Source organism: Pezoporus flaviventris, unplaced genomic scaffold (genome assembly GCF_033815535.1).
Source record: "Pezoporus flaviventris isolate CSIRO_AGI_PZ_B2104156 unplaced genomic scaffold, CSIRO_AGI_Pfla_v1 ptg000045l, whole genome shotgun sequence".
NCBI lineage: Eukaryota > Metazoa > Chordata > Aves > Psittaciformes > Psittacidae > Pezoporus > Pezoporus flaviventris.
Window position 1 is genome coordinate 10,353,561 of NW_026892593.1, and position 14,328 is coordinate 10,367,888.

Below are 14,328 nucleotides of genomic sequence, written 5' to 3' on the forward strand. Positions count from 1 at the left end.
TTAATGCGTGTATTCTCACAGAGGGGTATGAATGCCATCAACCAGCAATTGCATTAAATACTTTCCAAAATATTCAAGTGCCCCAAACTTTCATTATAAAGTGAAATAGTTACCAAAGTGAACAGATCACCCACATTCGATCCCCATTCCCCTCTGCTACCTTTGGAAGGCTCTTCCAAATAAGAAATGGTAGTGGTTTAATCTTTTGCTAATTTAATTAAACCCATGCCAAACCCTAGTGTTGTCACTTGCTCCAGTTTGTGTAGCATATTTCAGTTTATTTTATACTGGCTCTCATTCAATTTAAGCTCAATGAACCATTGTTGCTCACATTTAAGAGTACCCATGTAACAGTTACCACGGGTTCAATTAAAACCATCCAAGTAAGCCAGAATTTTCACTGCTCGTTGGCATTCTGTTACGTCTGCTTTTCGAGTCCTAAGATTTTGACACTAGGAGCCTAAATTTAAACTCCCAAAGTATTTTCCAGAGGGAGCTGCTAAATGCTTAGCATTTTCAGTTCATGGCCTAAGCCATTATTCCCTTGCAGGGAATGAGAACTGCAAATGTCCCATCACTTTGGGAAAATGTGGTCGTTATTAGAAGTGCAAATGAAGATTCCAGAGTCTAACCTCATGTTCAGTCTGAAACAAAGACTGGTGTCTTTAATCTCTGGACTGTAGCAATGGAGTGTACACATCATAACAGAGAAATACCACATTTATCCTGAGCATTACATATTACATGTGCCAGAACTATTTTTCCTTTCATATTCCTCATACTCTCCATTCCTTTTCTAGCTTCTTCCTGATCCAGATTCTTCCTGACTGTCCCTCCCTAACTGAATGCTGAATCATTGAAATTCCTATTCATTTGCTTCCTGCTAAAATGAGCCATTATTTCCAAACTCACCACTTCCTCCCAGTTATAAAGATATGTTACAATACAGGTTTGCTTTGTTTGCTGTGTGTTCTATTTTGTCCCACAATGGTTACAGAATTAAACAATTCAGATACAAAGTGAATATGAGAATATTCATATCTTCATGTGTACATGCCATTTACAATAGCAAAGGAAAAAATAAATCAGAAAAGAAACGATAAACTGAAAAGCTAAGGTTCTAGGACTAATGTAGAACTTACGAGTAATGAAGAGCTGAAAATGTTTGCCAGGTGCAATCTGTATTTGCATGAAATTTGGAGGGGGAAAAAAATCTACAGTCTGTCTGACCAAAGCAGAGAATGGCTTTCCCAGGTGGCAGGCATTTCCTAGCAGATGGCTGTTGCACCAGGAGAGGTTAAAATACATGAAGATGGACAGTTGGACAGATAGAGCAGTGGAAGGATTAGAAAGGGATTAGAAAATGAGCAGAGAAAGAAAAGTAGATTGCAAGGAAATGGCTCACCTGATGGCAAACTAAATCAGACCCATTTTAAATCACTAAAGGGTCTGATGCAGGCTAGCTGTCAGGGTGAATGCAGGCATTTTATCTATTTATCTTTACTGATTTTAGAAAAAAAAATGACTAGTTTAGATGGGAATCCTCTGGGAGTCCTGATTACAGTGAAATTAATTCTATCACAGGTAGGTATGTTTTCAGTCAAAACCAATCATTTCCTTCAGCCAGTCTCTTATTTAAATTAACCACCACTGGTTAAGAGATACCCAGAGCAGAAGTGGAGACATCTGTAACAAAATTAAATTGGTCATTGCTAAATCAGCTTAGCTCCTGTACAGCCTTCTCCTGCCCCTCCTCATGGACTATCTGTGAGTACATCAGCTTTCCTAAAGTCACTCATTATTCCATATTTTTGGTCAAATCCCTAGTTACTGCCACTTCAAACAGCATCTCCATGTTCTGATACAGAGACGCACCATTTGGGTATTGCTAGTAAAAGAAGGCATTATTTTCACCAGTATGACATGCGCTGATACTAAAGATGAATTAACCTAGAAAAACTAGGTAAAAGAGTTTTCACTGGGAAACCATTTGGATACACAGCTCCTTAGAGCTACATGTCTGACTTCTACCACTCCCATTATCACTCTTCAACGCGGTTGTCTCAAACTATGGCTAATACAGTGTAGGATTCCTTTAGTATAATACATTGGCACTACTGCATTTTGTAGAGCTGACTAATCATGCACTGGTATCAAAAAATGAGCCATGGTCTCCCAGAAATGCTATAAACCCTGAGCTGTTGCCTACTTTGCATTTATCACCAAAAGTAACTACTCTGAAAATTCTGATGTCTATGGCAAGATAAAATCTTTTTGAAATTTTGAAAATATCTCAGGACAAAGAAAACTCTTCTGCCCAAGCTTGGAATTTGACATGAAAATATACTCCATGTCTAACAGTTTCTGCATTTGAGATGCAGAGCTCTGTAAGGTGACAGGAGGTTCTGGAAGCAGCACTGGCAGGGAAAGAGGGCAAGAGCTGAGGATGACAGTGATGCAGGCAGAAGCACTGCCTCACCAAAGAGGTGTCAGCAGGTTGACTCAGCAAGTCTGGATGAGGAGCAGGTCTGGAGGCTGTGATCAGAGCCAGCATCAGGCAGGTCTGAGGCCAAGCCAGGCAGCCAAGTCAAACCAGGGAGCCAAGGTGCAGGTCCAAGAGGAAGCGCAGACACAGCTACGGCCCAGCTGCGAGGTAGCTGGTAACGCAAGCAGCACCAGGCAAAGGAGCATTAACTGAAAAGCAACTCCCAGGGGAGGGGAGGTCAGGCCCCCTCTATTCATTTCTCTCACAACAGTGTGTACCACTGAAGAGGCTGAGCTTGACTCAGCCAGCCAAACTCCTTGGAGCTGGGGGAGGTATTAAGGGCTCTTACAGTGGTGTACTAGGATAGACCAAAGGTCTTCTGTGATAGTGGCCAGCTGTAGAAAAGAACTAGCTTCACCCTCTTTGGTTTGTTCTGTAGGTGAGGCACTCTCACTGAGTAAGAAGCTCTGCTCCTAGCTGTCTTCCTCTGTATTTTCTATTCCCCTAACACCCACAGCACCGCTATGGCTGCAGCCCTCAGTGCCCACCACCACTAGCACCAACATGGTGAGAATTGCCACCACCATCTTTTGAAGTTTCATCTCTCATTATGTTTGGGAACTGCTGCACCCAACGCCTTAGTACAGCAAAACCTACAAATCATCACCTGAATAAATAGCTCTCACCATTCCCAAATTTTCCTGTGCCCCCAGGGGCTATCTGGGTCAGCCTTAGTTATGTGCATCACTAACCTTCTCAGCTACTGCTTCTCCTGTCCTTCCACCTATTGCCTCTTTTTTTAGCACAAACGAAACCTATTCATCTTTCATTTGCTCTCTTTATAATGTTTCTTTGCATGCAGTTTCTTTCTGCTTTCAGTCTGTTTTCATTTTCCTCTTTGTCTCTTTTATTTTATTTTTCATTCACCAGTCACCAAACCATGTCATTCCTTTCCACTTGTCTACAGGCAAAGAATGAGTTGCGTTTTATCAGAGTGCACCTCTTGGCTCATGCCACTTGATGTGGTTAGGTGGTGGTACTGGCGGAGGTTCAGCCAGCAGTGGTAAAAGTGCTGCAAATTCATCTACAAGGTGGGAATTGTGTAGTGCTGTGGTGGTGACCCTCTTTTCTTTCTCTGTGCAAGTGTTGTGAAGTTGCGAGAAAAAGAGCTCCACTCTACTCATACATGCCTCCATGTCCCTGTTTATGCTCGATGCTGGGGGAGAGCAGATCCTCGGACCACAAGTGGTGGCCGGCAACTGGGCTAGCACCCACATTAGGTGGAGTGATTCTGTTATTGAGCAATTGAGAAGCCACAAAGTAGCCATGACTGTGCTCAGGCTTCCCCTAACCCATATGAATGTTTAGCATTGACATCACCTGCCCAAGAGCAATGTGCATCTCCTGTGCAATGAAGAAAGTCTGGCAACCAGCAGCTGGAACTTAGGTTAATCTGGAAAGAATTGCAAAGAGAATATAAAGTGTTTTCAGGAGACCTAAGAAAGGCTAAAAGCAATAGTCCAGAACCTGTTTATGAAGAAATAAACAACATTACAGTACCACAAATTCATAGCCTAAATGTATTCAGTGCACAGCACAAGGCAAAAGGCATTATGAAGAAGAGATCAAGAGGGAAACTGGTGGTGAGGTCCTGGCACAGGTTGCTCAGAGAAGCTGTGGCTGCCCCATTCCTGGCAGTGTTCAAGGCCAGGTTGGATGGGGCTTGGAGCAACCTGGTCTAGTGGAAGGTGTCCCTGCCTAAGGTAGGGGGTTGGAACTGGATGAGCTTTAAGGTTGCTTCCAACACTAACCATTCTATGGTTCTATGGATGTACTGCAATGGGTTAGCCAAAAATGTGCAGTTTGATCATTCGTTTTTGGAAGGAACGTTTGTAGCTGCTGTGGGTGAAAACACACTTCACAAACGTTGTACAAAGGTTGAGATGCCTCTGAATGGCTGTCCCCTTCCTTGCACTGCAATAGCAACTGCTTGGAAAGCACCATAGCAGTAGTTTCAGATAGCCAGCAGTACACATTACTATCATCCTTTTGTTAAGTAGTATTTGCATAGTGTGCATAGCATTCCTGAATAAGACTAGTCATAGCCAGCCAGTGAGGGGCAAATCCTTTCTGTGCTTGCATTTGAATTCATTGGCTTTGGTGCACCACTGGACTGCATGTTGAGAGTATCTCTTCTGTAGCATCATTCTGCCTGTACTCAGCACTGGTGAGACCACACCTTGAATACTGTGTTCAGTTCTGGGCCCCTCATTACAAGAGGGACATTGACGTGCTGGAGTCGGTCCAAAGAGGAGCGGTGGGAGTGGCACAGGGTCGAGAGCACAAGTCTTAACGAGGAGTGACTGAGGGAACTGGGGTTGTTTTAGTCTGTGAAAAATAGGTTTATGGCAGAGAAAAATCACTAGTGCATTGGAAGGACAAATGGAAGACAGTTATGTGCAGTCTCTTGTAATACAAGACCTAGAAGGCATAAAATGAAATTCTCAGGTGGCAAACAAAAGGGATGCTTTTCTATGCTGTGCATAATTAATCTGTGGAACTAATTGCAAGATGCTTCAAAAACTTACTTGATTCAAAGAACAATTAGACAAGTTCATGGCTGAAAATAATCTACCAAGCACTACTAAAGAAATCATACTTCAGGATCAGGCTTTGGTCTGGATGTGCTAGTGAGAAGCCTGGTTGTTTCCTCCATATTAAGCCCAGAGGCTAGCCTGGAGATGCTGATCCTCCTCCAGGTACCTAGAGTGACAGCTGCTGTACTGATGAGGTTGAAAATAATAATTAACATTACAAGGCTAAATAAAATTACAGTTCTGAACGATACTGAAACTGGGTGGACTTAATTTGAGGGTGGGAATCATGGCAGAGACAGGGGCCCAGGCTTCCCCTTTAGCATGTGAAATCTAAACCCTACAAGGAAACTTGTGTTTTTTGTTTACAAACTTTGCACTTGTTAATTTAAAAAGGAATAAATATTGGCAAAAGTCATCTGTCATGTTTGCTGTACCTATAAGCAGGCCTTGGGGGGGGGGGGGGAGGGAAAGAATAAAAAGGGAGATTCTTAGCATAACCATTTTTAAATGGGAATGTTAATATAAGGTGGTATGTGCTGAACAACATAGTTTAATAAGAGGAAATAGAAACCTGGCAGTCTGATTAAAATATCCAGCTTGTCTTGTCTTAGTGCAGCAAGTGAAGGATGTAATCACATACTTTAGCCATAGAATCGTAGAATAGTTAAGGTTGGAAAAGACCTTAAGATCATCTAGTTCCAACCCCCCTGCCATGGGCAGGGACACCTCACACTAAACCATGTCATCCAAGGCTCTGTCCAGCCTGGCCTTGAACACTGCCAGGGATGGAGCATTCACAACCTCCCTGGGCAACCCATTCCAGTGCCTCACTACCCTCACAGTAAAGAATTTCTTCCTTATATCCAATCTAAACTTCTCCTGTTTAAGTTTTAACCCGTTACCCCTCGTCCTGTCACTACAGTCCCTAACAAAGAGTCCCTCCCCAGCATCCTTATAGGCCCCCTTCAGATACTGGAAGGCTGCTATGAGGTCTCCACGCAGCCTTCTCTTCTCCAGGCTGGACAGCCCCAACTTTCTCAGCCTATCTGCATACGGGAGGTGCTCCAGTCCCCTGATCATCCTCATGGCCCTCCTCTGCACTTGTTCCAACAGTTCCATGTCCTTTTTATGTTGAGGACAGCAGAACTGCACACAATACTCCGAGTGAGGTCTCACGAGAGCAGAGTAGAGGGGCAGGATCACTTCCTTCGACCTGCTGGTCACGTTCCTTTTGATGTAGCCCAGGATACGGTTGGCTTTCTGGATCTAAGTTAGATATTGAAATGCTCATGGAAAATGCATAACTCTTCAATTAAAGAAAAAAAAAAATGTGGCCTTCTAGTTTCAGATGCTCTGTGTTTGTTTAAAATATGCTAAGGCAGATACTGTGCATGGCCCAGGATGTCATTCTTGGATTTTCTCATGCACTGATGTACTTTTCTATTTTCTAAGCATTAGCTGTACTGAGGTAAGTCCTAGTTTTGGCTGTAACAGTTATTTTATTTCCTAGTAGCTGGTGCAGTGCTGTGTTTTGGCTTCAGTCTGAGACCAACTCTGATAGCACACTGATGGTTTAGGTGTTGCTAAGTAATGCTTATCCTGACTAAGGGCTTTTCAGTCTCTCATTCTCTACGAGTGAGGAAGGGCACGGGAAGTCGGGAAGAAGCAGAGACAGGACACCTGACCCAAACTAGCCAAAGCGGTATTCCATACCACAGCACGTCATGCTCAGTATATAAACTGGGGGCAGTTACCCAGAAGGGACCGATCGGTTTGGGCTGGGTATTGGTCAGTGGATGGTGAGCAATTGTATTGTGCATCACTTTTGTTTTCTGAGCTTTCATTTCTCTTGTTGTTTCCTATTATTATCATTATTGTTATTGTTGGTATTCTTCCTATTATCACTATATTACTTTATTTTAGTTATTAAACTGCTCTTATCTGAACCTGTGGGTTTTACATTCTTCCAGTTCTCCTCCCCATCTCACATGGGCTGGAGAGTGGAGAAGGAGAAGATGAGGGATGAGCAAGGGGCTATGTGCTGCTGAGTTACCAGATGGGTTTAAATCATGAGAAGTAATACGAGGAAATTCTTCTAGATCTGCTACAAGCAGGAATAATATTAAAGGCCAGCAGTGACATGCTCATCACACTTCACCCAAGATAAATGGACATCAGGATCAACAGAAAGCAGAGGGAGAACAAGACAGATACTACCCTGAAGAGATGCTTGTCACTTCCTTGAAGATTTTTTGACAGAATAGGGGACAACTAAGGACAGGTTCTGTATATATTTGCTTTGGTACCTGTGGGAAATATTGGAAAATCCTGGAATTGGGCATCCTGTCTGCCAGCACAGGTTGATATGTCCTGGGCCATCCACCTGTGCACAGTAAACATCCCTCCACTGAATGTTGCTCAGGCCACCCTTAGAACACCGTGCTTCAGTTAACGCCAAACAGCTGCAATCCAGTTTAAGTTCAGTGTGCACAATTTGTAGCTAGTTGCAATTCCAATAATATAAAATTATTATATTACCATTAATAATTTTATTATTAATTATATTAATATTATTATGCTATTACTATAATAAAATTATTATAAAATAATATCAAGATTATTTTATGAACACTGAATTTGTTAACAAATGGATTTGGTTGTGTGGCACGGGGCTGTATGAGCACTTGCAAAAATTGCAAGGCATTGAATCCAAACCATAAAATATCTACCTACCTTAAAGTGTCATAAAACAAACACCAGTCAAGCAGTAATAAGACAACTGACTGGAAAGGAACAGGAATATGCCCTCCACATTGCACAGTGCTGAATTCCTCTGCAGTCCAAAATGCCATCATCTGGATTCTTACCATTCGTTCCTGCAAGGCTGTGAGCAGAAGACATTCCCTGTTTGTGTTACCATCCCTGCCCAGCCCATATGAGTCATTTACCTCCTGGCTGCCTGTTGTACATCACTGATGCCTTAACCTCACCTCCATGCAAAAATGTCTTCCTTCTCCTGATAGGTACTTTGGAGGTCACTGCATGCAACACCAATACTGATGACATTGGCTTCATGAGTGCTGTAGGCAGAATCACCCTGCCCCTGGCCCAGCTGGACCACTGCAGAGTGGCTGAGCATGGTAAGACCTGCTCCCCAGTGCAGGACAGCTCATCTGCCTGTGCTGTCCCTGTGTTTGGCAGGAATGGATTGAAGGCAGGAGCATGCCCATGTAGAAAGTCCTTGTAGAATATTTGGAACAGGGTGCCTAGAGAAGTCGTGGCTACCCCATCCCTGGCAGTGTTCAAGGCCAGGTTGGACAGGGCTTGGAGCAACCTGGTCTAGTGGAAGGTGTTCCTGCCCATGGCAGGGGGGGCTGAACTGGATGAGCTTTAAGGTCTCTTCCAACCCAAACCATTCTATGATTCTATGATTCTGTGACTCCATGTCAGCAAGCTACACCCACTCCAACCAAACCAAGCCAAATGGCAGATATTTTCTCTTCCTAGAGGGAAACAACCAGCTTCTCTGCTTTCCTTTTTTCCTTTCATTTCTCTGCGAGAAAACAAACTTTACAGCAGGCTTTTCTTCAGCTTAAGCCCACCAAGTGAGCGCCCAAGAGCTCTATCTCCCAGCAGACAATTGCACTGAGGCTAACAGTGCCAGCTCTTCCTGTAGGAATTAGACTGTTGTGTCCTCACAAGTATTTGGGGTTTCTTCCTGACCACTGATGGGGCAAGACCACTTAGCAAATAAGCAAATTTGCTTAGCAAATCTGGTCCCTCTCCCATGGCCAGTGACTGAGAATGAGGAGGAAGTGAGGGCCATGCCACCACCAGTTCCAAAGGGTCAGTTCATGCTTCTACCTGCCCATATAGATTTTCCAGAAAACTTTTTAATCCAATGAGGCTTTTCTTTTTTCTTTTTTTTTTTTTTTTTTTTTGTATTTTCTAAATGTATTTAAAACTTACTAATGGAGGTCTAACTTTTAAAATTTCCATCTTTCAACTTCAAGCTAGAGATTTCATAAAATATTCAATTTGCCCCAGAAAAGCCTGGTGTTGAAACCAATTAATATTGCTGACTGCATACCATTCTACTTCATAGTGCTCCCCAGAAACTGTGAGTTCTCCTTTTTTAAATATCATTTCCCATAAGTCAGCATGCAGTTCTACTGGCATGCTTTTCTTTCTGTTGTTTTTTTTTTTTTTTTATTCAATATAACTTGATCCCCTTCTCATGTTACTGGAAAAGTATTTATGTTTCAGAACTATTGGGCTTCTTTTACCGAGTTTGATAACATTTGCTGTACCCCTTTTGCTAATATCTTGACTAGAATCTTTCATCCTTTCTTTGTCCTGTACTCTACTTTCCTGTGTTAGGGATAACTATTATCTTATGAGCCTGAATAGAAGCTGATCAGCTCTAGATAAGATATGCTGGTGCTGTGAGTGTGCCGAGTTTTACCATCCTCCATGGTGATATTCTGGCAGATAATATTTTGTCATAGATATCCAATTGTGTCTAATAACTGGAATGACAGTAGCTTCCATTTAAGCATTTTCAAACATTTTTACCTGAGAAGCTGTGGAGAGAAGGTGGCTGCACAAAAGCAGAGGGTTTGAGGGAGAAAGCTTGGTTGGGTGCGAGGGAGGATTTTAACACCTTCATGTCGATGTCTGGCATCACACATGGCAGGCGCAATACTTCTGATATCACTCATGCAGGCCTTCATGGTTGGTGTGATTATCGGATCCAGACAGCAGAAGTGAAGTATGCAAGTTCCTCAAATCCAGCCAATATGCAGCTGAGCAAAGGGAGAGTGCAGGGCTGTTGGAAAGGTTCAACAAAAGCCTGTGCTCCTGGGAGCACATACAAAGTATGTGCAGAAAATGCAGTCAGGGAGATGAAAAAAATAAAGGAAACTAAAATGGAGTTGAGGAGATTCATGTTGCTGGGAGTCCTGAACCAGATCTAGGTGCCTACATGACACAGTTTATAGTGTTTCGCTATGTATGGTGACTTGGTGGGATGTGAAAGTTCTGCTAACACTCACTTTGGATGACACATGTAGTTGCAACGCAGATACGTAAAATCGTGTCATCAAGTCTTTTCTGTAAACACACAAACACTTTGCATTTCCATACCATAAGGATCTCAAATAACTTCAACTGTAAATGAAATCATAGAAGAGCCCATGGGTAACTGTGAGTGACATCGTTCTCCACGTCCCATGAATGCACAAGAGGTAGGTCATGACAGAAAGTCCAAGGCCTTCCCTGCAGTCACACTGCAAGTGTGAAGATGACCCAGATCCACCGGCTCCAAAATCTGCTCACAAAATTGTTTGTGTTCCAGTTCTATTTCTAAGGGACATGGCCACAAGAAGGAAGAGGACGCTATCCTTACACCTCCCGGACAGAAGGCACAGCTTCCCCCGGAGGCACCACCACAGCAGCGCAGGCTCCCGGAGGCGGGCGGGGACGCTGGCTCGCCCGCGCCCGGCGGCGGAGCGGGACCAGGAGTAACCCCCTGAGACGGGAGGGCCGGGAGACAAGGAGCCGCGGTGATGTTCCTGCCGGTCCAGCAGGGGGCACCACAGCACCAGGGTCGCCGCTGTACGTGCGGCATGACGCAACGTAGGCGCGGGCCCGGCGGGCGGTGACGCCACACCGCGGGCGGTGACGCAGGCGAACAGCAGCGGCCATAGCGAGCGGGTACCTGTGGAGATCAGCAGCTCAGAGGAGTGACTTCGTCTGGTGGCCTTGGCCTGGCGCCGCCGAAGGGCACTGTGGGTGGGGAAGGGCCGGGGCCCTGCGGAGGGTGAGTATGAGGTACGTGCCCAGGGATGGTCATCCCGTACGTCGGTGGGGTAGGAGACTGGGGTGAGGGACACATCTTTGGATGAGATGGCAGGTCAGAGAGGTTGGGTGCCGGAGCTCAGGTCACAGAGAGTGTTCATGGTCTGTGGCACAGCTGAAAAGCCTAGCTACATCCAGATAATGTGGTCATCACACCTAGATATGCATCTCCAAAGGCTTATTTAAGCCCTCCTCCATGGGCTGAATCTGACTTGTGTTCAATTTCCTGGCAAGCTACAGTGCCAGGAATTGCACATGTATCTCCCCAAACGCATCAAACACAAAGACCTTCACTTCAGCTTCGCTGCAGGACCTGTGACAGATTTGCTTATCTCAGGGATCGACAGCATTTCAAGATACATAATTTGTTTAAATGGGATTATCAGACTAGCTCAGATTCAAACAGCTGCCTTTTTGCCTATCGCTAGTGAAGAGAATCCTTGGGTTTTGTATTCCTCTTTTCATGGGATTAGGCCAGGATAATAGAATAATGCTAAGTCCCTTTGAAATGACTGCCAGCACTGACACAGCCACCATTGCACCCTTGTGCACCCTTGTGCCCAAAACTGGGTCCTTCCTGAACATCCAGTGTTCTTGCCTCTGCACTTTTCATTCCTTAGCAACATGGAATCTGAAAATACCTTTTTATCCCCCTGTGCATTTTCCATGTATTACCTAAGTAAAGTTTTGTTAATTAAGGATAGCTTGTATAGTCTATTGGCTGCCATATATTTTATCTGCCATATCTTTTCTAAGGCTCAGTTAGAATTAAACTTAGCTAGGGATGTTAAGGATAACAGGAAGGGATTCCATAGGTATGTAGTGAATAAAAGACAGACTAGGGACAGTGTAGCCCCTCTCCGGAAGCTATCGGGAGAACTGGCTACCCTGGATTTGAAGAAGGCTGAGGTTCTTAATGACTTATTTTTCTCGGTCTTCACTGGCAAGGTCTCTGACCACACCACCCAAGACTTGGAAGGCAGATTCAGGGACTGTGAGAATGAAGACCTCAGGCCCACTGTAGGAGAGGATCTGGTTCGAGACCATCTTAAGAACCTGAACGTGCACAGGTCCGTGGGACCTGATGAAATCTATCTGCGGGTCCTGAAGGAGCTGGTGAATGAAGTTGCTAAGCCACTGGCCATCATATTTGAAAAATCATGGCAGTCAGGTGAAGTTCCTGATGACTGGAAAAAGGGAAATATAACCCCCATTTTCAAGAAGGGGAAAATAGATGACCAAGGGAACTACAGACCAGTCAGTCTCACCTCTGTGCCTGGCAAAATCTTGGAGCAGATTCTTGTGGCAGGCATGCTAAGACACATGAAAATCAACAAGGTGCTTGGTGACAGCCAGCATGGCTTCACTAAGGGGAAATCCTGCCTGACCAATTTGGTGGCCTTCTATGATGGGGCTACAGAACTGATGGACAGGGGTAGAGCAGTTGATGTCATCTACCTAGACTTGTGCAAAGCCTTCGACACTGTCCCACACGACATCCTTGTCTCTAAATTGGAGCGACATCAATTTGATGGATGGACCACTTGGTGGATAAAGAACTGGCTGGATGGCCACACGCAAAGAGTTGTGGTAAATGGCTCAATGTCCGGCTGGAGACCAGTAACGAGTGGTGTCCCTCAGGGATCAGTGTTGGGACCGGTCTTGTTCAACATCTTTGTTGCTGACATGGACAGTGGGATTGAGTGCGCCCTCAGCAAATTTGCCGATGACACCAAGCTGTGTGGCTCAGTTGATATGATACATTGGAGGGAAGGAATGCCATCCAGAGGGACCTTGACATGCTTGTAAGGTGGGCTGATGCCAACCTTATGAAGTTTAACCATGACAAGTGCAAGGTCCTACACCTAGGTCGGAGCAATCCCAGGCACAGCTACAGGTTGGGCAGAGAAGAGATTCAGAGCAGCCCTGTGGAGAAGAACTTTGGGGTATTGGTCAATGAGAAAATGAACATGAGCCAGGTTCAGTGTGCGCTCGCAGCCCAGAAAGCCAACCATATCCTGGGCTGCATCAAAGGGAGTGTGACCAGCAGGTCAAAGGAGGTGATTCTGCCCCTCTACTCTGCTCTTGTGAGACCTCACTTAGAGTACTGTGTGCAGTTCTGGTGTCCTCAACATAAAAAGGACATGGAGCTGTTGGAACACGTGCAGAGGAGGGCCACGAGGATGATCAGGGGACTGGAGCACCTCCCGTGTGAAGATAGGCTTCTCTTCTGGAGAAGGGTGTCTGGAACCTCGTAGCAGCCTTCCAGTATCTGAAGAGGGGCTATAAGGATGCTGGGGATGGACTATTCATTAAGACTGTAGTGATAGGACGAGGGGTAACGGGTTAAAACTTAAACAGGAGAAGTTTAGATTGGATATAACAAATTCTTTACTGTAAGGGCGGTGAGGCACTGGAATGGGCTGCCCAGGGATGTTGTGAATGCTCCATCCCTGGCAGTGTTCAAGGCATGGCTGGACAGAGCCTTGGGTGACATGGTTTAGTGTGAGGTGTCCCTGCCCATGGCAGGGGGGTTGGAACTTGATGATCTTAAGGTCTCTTCCAACCCTAACTATTCTATGATTCTAAGTTTCAGTGAGGTTAGTTGATAGTACTCGCTTTGCTGGTACTGCAGCATCTTGCAAGCCAAAGCTGGGATTTCAGATCAGTCAGCTTTTGACATGCCTTCACTCTTAGCAGGTGGACACTGCCCTGAGTATCTTCCTGTTCATCCACCAGCAGTCTTCTTTCCTGAGTTATTAACACAGGCAATTCATGTATTGAGCATGTCTCAGTCAAGCCTTCTGGGCTGCTTCCCCTTATTAAGACCTTCTTGGATGCAAACATTCAAATCTTGAATTCCCAGCAACACATTTTCAGAGGTCCCTTTCATGTACAGCTATGCTGATTACTGAAACATAGTCAAAACTAAGGAAAAGCAGAGAGTGGCTGCCACCTCCGGTGCTCAGCTTGACAAGATACAGGAGTCACTACACTCTTCTGTGTTTCACTTTTTGATGATACAGAAGTCTGAGAAGCCCCGTTCTCTGTACAGGTGCTGACACTCAAGGGACCATGTAGCCTTGTGCCACCAGATCACCCTTCCTCAGGGCCAGCTCTGCAGCAGTGATCCAGAACTCACCATCCTTGTTTGTGAAGACAGGCTTCCTACCACATCTGCAGCCACTCCTCTGGGCAGGCCCTGCAGTGCCTGCTATCCCAGTACCAGCAACTTCTGTGCCTAAACCAATCTGTGCTATGTAGCCTTCTGTGGTCCATCAGGGGAATTACCTCTTGAGGGACTTTCAAAACACTGCCTTCAAAGTCATGCATTCATTTTGGTTTGTTACACATCCCTAACATCAGTCATTCCTCTATGGTTTCCTC